We start from the raw sequence: 6,696 nt of genomic DNA on the forward strand, positions 1-6,696 counted from the left end.
GTCACTCTAAGTCGGCGTGCACTTCTCCCCAAGCTCGCTGCCTCAACTGCGGTGAGGCCCATCCTACCTTCTCCCGTGCCTGTGTCCATTACAAGCTTGAGGCAGCCGTCCTCAACCTGAAGCACCGGGAGCGTTTATCTTTTCCCGAGGCGAGGCGCCAGGTTCGCCGGCTCACGCCTTATACTAACATCTCTTATGCTCGCGTGTTGCGCTCTTCCTCTCCTCGTCCTTTCCCCCCTTCCTCAGACTCATAACCGTTTTCCGGGCCTTGGACCCTGATAGGCCCACTGCCCCCTCCTCTGTCCCTTTGTGTTCTGTCCCGAGGGGTCCCCCTCCTGGTCCTCTGTCTGGGTTCCCCTTCTTTCTACCCGGTCTGTCATGTCTCCTGTGTCTTCTTCCTCGTCCCCCTCCGATCCTCCTTCCCATCCTCTTCCTCCATCTATCGGCTCTCCCCGCCGCCTGTCGGTGCAGGCGGATGTCCATCGCTCTCCTAACGGCCGTAGTGTGTGCTCTCGTTCAGCTTCTCCTGTTGACACTAGAATCCGTTGCCCGGTACGTAGTTGCTGGGACACCAGTCTCTTTAAGTCAGAAGCGGAAGCCTGGCTCCTCTCCTTCCTCCTCCCCGGCGGGTAAAAAGGCTTCGCTTTCTTCCTCGGCTCCTACTTCTGGCTATGTTGCTCCTTCCCCTCCCGTTTCAGTGATTGCACCCCCTGTTCCTGCTATGGAGGTTTCTTTGGTCCCTGCTTCCCTTTCGGTTACTGCTCTTGCTGGGGTGCGCTCCCCTCTTTCTACTCCCTCTTCCTGCTGCTGTCCTTGACTGCTCCTCTCCGTTGTCTCCTCCTCTTCCTCCTCCTCCTCCGGACCCCGCCCGCCCACCTCTGATCTGTTCTCCCGTTTCCTTCCCTCCGTCTTTGCTCAGTTTACCCATGACCCCTAACCCTGACTTTGCTGCCCCTGATCCCGACCCTGATATTCTTTAACGTGCTCTGTTGCTCTTTCGCCTTTGTTTCTTCTTTGTTCTCTGTTTTTGTCCTTTCTCTTCTCGTCGTTGTCCATTCTTCAATGGAACGTTCGAGGTTATTACGCCAATTTCCTCGAACTCCAACTTCTGATTTCGCGGTTTTCGCCCCTTTGTGTCTGTCTCCAGGAGCCGATGCTTGGTGCTCGTCCTGGTCGTTTTCGTGGCTATTCCTTTCTCTCCCCCCCTCCCCAGCAACGGCTGGGGGGGGGGAGAGAAAGCATCGTTCCCGATGCTGGGGCTTCTAATTCTTCTGCTCTCTTGATTCGTGCTGATGTTCCCTTTGTTCCTTTACTTTTTCCTTCGCCTCTCCATTGTTCTGCTGCTCGTAGCTTTGTGGGGAAATGGTACACAGTTTGTTCCATTTATCTCCCCCGAGTGTCCCGCTCTCTCTCCCTGATTTGAAACACCATCTAGACTCCTTGCCGGAGCCTGTGCTCCTGCTGGGTGACTTCAATTGTCGTCATTCTCTTTGGGGTGACGTTCTGACGAATACCCGGGGTCGCCTCCTTGAGGCCGTTTCTCCTCTCTTCTTCCCTGTCTCTTCTGAATTCTGGTGAGCCCACTCATTTGGACTCTCGGACTCGCACCCTTTCTTGTCTTGATCTTTCTCTCTGCTATTCTTCTCTTTACTTAGATTTCACGTGGCAGGTTCTTGATGACCTCCATGGAAGTGATCATTTCCCCATCCTTGTTTCCTTTTTCTCTTTTCGCCCTTCCCTCTTTACCTAGGTGGCAGTTTGCTAAGGCGGACTGGACCCTATTTACCCTCAGTGCTGCTCTCTCTGACCTCTCCCTTCTGCCTCTCTCTCGCGCTCTCCTCCTTTTTCATGACACTGTCTTCAACGCTGCCCTCCGCTCTATTCCTCGCTCTTCCTCTCGGGGTCCACGGAAGTGCGTTCCCTGGTGGAATGCGGACTGTGCTCGGGCTGTCCGCTGTAAGCGTGCAGCCTGGAAGAGGCACTGCCGTAGGCAGACGACCGATTCTTTTCTTTCGGAAAGCGAGTGCGGTGGCCCGTAGGGCCATCCGTACGGCTAAACGTGAATGTTGGGCATCTTATGTCTCAACAATTACGTCCGAAACCCCTCTGGCCCAGATCTGGAAGCGTATCCGCAAGATAGCGGGTAAGTTCGTTCCCGATGTTTCCACCGGTCCTTCACCTCCATGATACTCTTGTGGCGGACCCGTTGCAGGTCGCTTCCGAACTGGGTTCCCACTTTTCTTCTGTTAGCTTCTGGTCTTCATCTTCCCCAATCTTTCCTTCTTCGTAAACCTGTCCTTGAGTCTCGTCCTTTAGATTTCTGCGCTCGTCTTCAGCTTCCCTATAATGATCCCTTCTCTCTCTGAACTTCGTTCTGCCCTGGCCCTCTGCGGTTCTACGGCGGCGGGCTCCGATGGTATTCATTATGAGATGCTTCGCCATCTCCCTCCATGCACGTCTCAGTATTTACTGAGTCTGTATAATCGGATCTGGGAGTCGTCGTCAGTCCCTGAGGACTGGCTCGATGCCGTTGTCCTCCCTGTTCGCAAACCGGGTCTCTGGGTACTTCCCCTCAGGACTTTCGCCCTATTGCTCTCACAAGTTGTGTCTGCAAAATCTTTGAACGTATGGTTAACGTTCGTCTGATGTTGTTCCTGGAACACCATCACCTCCTCTCCCCTTCTCAATTTGCTTTCCGCAAGTGCCGCAGCACGACAGATGTCCTGGTGAACTTGGAGGTCTATATCGTACTGCTTCTGCTGCGAAGACCTCCGTTGTTGCCGTCCTTTTTGACCTGGAAAAGGCTTACGACATCACTTGGCGATATCATATTCTATCTCAACTTCATTCTTTTGGCCTTCGTGGTCATCTCCCTCTTTCTCCGCAGCTTCCTCTCCCGTCGTTTCCTTTCGGGTGCGCCTTGGTACCGCTCTCTCTGCCTCTTTTTCAGCAATACAAAGGTGTGCCCAGGGTAGTGTTCTGAGAACTACTCTTTTTCTGGTTGCCCTCAATGGTCTTCTTTCCTCTTCTTCTGGTGTCTTCTCCGCTCTCTATGTCGATTATCTTACCCTTTGCTGTCAGGGTGATGATTCGCCTCTCCTTCGAAGCCGGCTTCCACTTGCAATTGATGCCGTGGTCGTCTTGGGCCACCGATCATGGCTTCATGTTCTCTACTTCTAAGACTTGTGCCATGACTTTACGCGGAAACGGGTCGTTCTTCGTCCCTCTTTGTCACTTTATGGTCATCCCCTTGAATACAAAGATTCCGCGAAGCGTTTGGGGTTATCCTTGACACTCGTTTGTCTTGGTCTCCCAATATCTCTTACCTCCGTGTTGAGTGCTCTAAGGCCCTTACCCTCCTTCGAGTCTTGTCCCATACTTCTTGGGGGGCAGATAGGCGCACTCTCCTTGCTTTACATTCCTCTCTCGTCCTGTCTAAGCTCGATTATGGTTGCTCTGCTTACTCGTCTGCTTCTCCTTCTGCTCTTCGCCGTCTTGATGCTTTGCACCATACTGGGTTGCGCCTCAGTTCTGGTGCCTTTCGTTCGACTCCCGTCCTTAGCTTATATGTTGACACTGGCTACCTGTCTCTCCAGGACCGGCCGTGATCGCTACTGTCTTCGCTATCTTGCGCGGTCCTTACAACATCCTACCTCTCGCCTCTGTCGTGCTTTAACTTTTACCCCTCCTGCGGTTCCTGTTCCCCTTCACCACCTCCCTCTTTCTGTCCGGTTATCTCGCCTCCAGGATTCTCTTTCCGTTCGTATTTCTAATGTTTCTCCTCGTGTTGTTCCTTCTTTGCCCCCATGGAGAGTCCCTCTTCCGCGGTTTTGTACTTCCTTGACCCGTATCACTAAAGCTTTTACCCCTCCTACGGTTCTAAAACGCCTTTTCCTTGAGCACTTTTCTTCTCACTCCTGCTCCGTTTCTGTCTTCACCGATGGGTCTAAGTCTGCGGACGGTGTTGGCTACTCTGTTGTTTTTCCTGATCGCACTTATATGTGTCGCTTACCTCCGGAGACTAGCATCTTTACAGCGGAACTTTATGCTATTCTCTATGCTCTTCGTCTCCTGCTTTCTCGTTGTCAGTCTTCCTTTGTAGTTGTTGTTGACTCTCGTAGTGCCCTCATGGCTCTCGGGTCCTTTAATCCGGTTCATCCAGTAGTTGTCGAGATCCAGCATTGGCTGTTTCTTGTTCACAGTAAATTTAAGTCGGTTGAGCTTTGTTGGGTTCCAAGCCATATTGGTGTGTCTTTAAATGAGCTTGCGGATGCTGCCACCAAAGAAGCTGTCCACTCTTGTCCCATCTCTTGTAAAGGTATTCCATATTCCGACTTTTACCCGGTTATCCATTCCTCCGTCCTTTCCCGTTGGCAGGCTTCTTGGTCGTCTGTTACTAGTAACAAACTACGTACTCTTAAATATTGTGTTTCCTCGTGGCCGTCCTCCTACCATCGTAACCGGCGATGGGAAACAGCTCTGGCGAGGTTGCGTATTGGCCATACTTGCTTAACCCATGGTCACTTGATGGAGCGCCGCCCTGCTCCTTATTGTCCTAGTTGCATTGTCCCTCTTACGGTCGTGCATGTCCTTCTTGAATGTCCTGACTTCCAGGACGAGCGTGTGTCTTGCTTTCCGACCGTCCCTCGCGGTCACTTGTCCCTCAATAGAATTCTTGGTGACTCGGATACTTGATATCGTTCGCCGTATGCGTTTTTGTTCTCGTATTGGCATCCTTGGTGATATTTAGCGCCCTTTGATTATTCTGCGCATTTGATGGTGCTACATAGCCTTCCCGGTTTGGTGCCTTCTTTTGATAATTACTTACTTCCCACTTGGTCGACGCAATCACTTATCCGGGGCATCGGGTGAGAATCCGACAGTTATGGAGTTCACTCTGCGGTAGTCGGTGCAAAAACGATATGATCCGTCACTCTTCTTGACCAGCACACAGGGCGAGCTCCACTCACCATTGCTGGGCTCAGCGAGATCATTCGCTAGCAAATATTCCATCTCCTGTCGCATGATCTTCCTCTTCTCAGGACTCCCCCGATAAGCACTCTGCTTGACTGGCTTTCCTCCACGCACGTCCACCTCGTGTACCACACTCTTGTGCCGTCGGGGCACATCCGTGAAGAGTGACTTGTTCCTTCTTATCAGGGTCACTAAATTTCTCCTTTTCCCTTTATCCAGATGACGCAGCCTCTCTTCTAGATGTATTAAACTTTCTGTATTCGACAGGCGCGTACTATCTGCACGGGCCCACTTTCTTTCCTCTGCTGGCAACACTTGGCTCATCTCCATACACAGAGCCAATTTCCTTTCTTGCAACTGTGTTGCTCCCTTCACTCCTGCACTCTCTTGCTCCTCCGGGAAGTATGGCTTTAAACGATTGATATGACATACCTGTGTCTTGTTAGGGCGATTCGGCTTGCTGATCTCATAACTTACAGGACCCACACGCCAAACAACCGAGTATGGACCACCAAAGCGTGATTCCGTCACTCTACCTCTCCCAGGTAGCACATCATCACTCTGGCTCCTGCCTCGAACTCCCTTGGGACAGCCTTCTTGTCGTACCAGATCGACATCTTCTCTTGAGCTGTATTCAGGTGATCAGCAGTGAAAGATTTTTCTACGCCTACCTCCCTTAGGAGGTGGACTACAAGTTTAAAGGCTGCTCATGGCAGTTAAGCATGAGTCCAATAGAAAAAAGGAAAAGCGGGAGCAAACCGCCAGGCCTCCACCACTGGAGGTGAAAACCTGTCCACAATAGGCCGCTGGCTCCTCCTGGTTAAACAGGACGTTAAAACTAATAAAGGGTAACCGACGGGTTCTCACAAATATTTATATTTGATGTGGCGCTATAAATTGGAATTCGAATTCCCAATGACAGCCGTCATATCAAAAGATCACATCAACATTCAGTCGTATAAAACAGAACATGGTTGGAAAAGAATGGTTGAAGGGTTGACATCAAAGACCGTTTTCTATAACATAACAATTTATTAATAACAAGAGACTACTACATTACCGAGTTTACGTTACGTTAATGTCCATCCAGTGGCACGATAACAAACAGCTAAATAGCAACCCTTGCTGTGCTGCTGCACACTGAACTAACCTGAACACAGGTGTGCCCATTGATGACGCAATATTGCAAATCAAAAAAATATCACAGACTAAGTTACACCACAGCAAGTGATTACGTTATTGTCCATCCAGTGGCAGTTGCAACACAGCTATTCAACAGCCCCTCGAGAAATGACAGCAGGCTCCATCCTGCTGCAACCCGTTCTCGCAAATTCGTAAAGTCAATATTGACTTATTAAATAAGTGCATAGGTGACATACTAAACATAATAGATACCCTTAAAAAGCTTCATAGAAAACACCGACCTTACCTAACCTTGTTAGTATCTTAAGATAAGCATCTTATAGCTTCGTAATTACAATTGTTACTTAACCTATTATAGGTATAGGTTAAGTAATAATTGTAATTACTAAGCAATAAGATGCTTATCTTAACATACTAACAAGGTTAGGTAAGGTCGGTGTTTTCTATGAGCTTTTTAAGGGTATCCATTATGTTTAGTATATCACCTATGCACGTAGTTAATAAGTCAATATTGACTTTACGAATTTGCGAGAACGGGTTGCCTGCTGACACTTCGGGCTGACAAGTGAACTAACTGAA

The sequence above is a fragment of the Procambarus clarkii genome, chromosome 30 (genome assembly GCF_040958095.1).
Source record: "Procambarus clarkii isolate CNS0578487 chromosome 30, FALCON_Pclarkii_2.0, whole genome shotgun sequence".
NCBI lineage: Eukaryota > Metazoa > Arthropoda > Malacostraca > Decapoda > Cambaridae > Procambarus > Procambarus clarkii.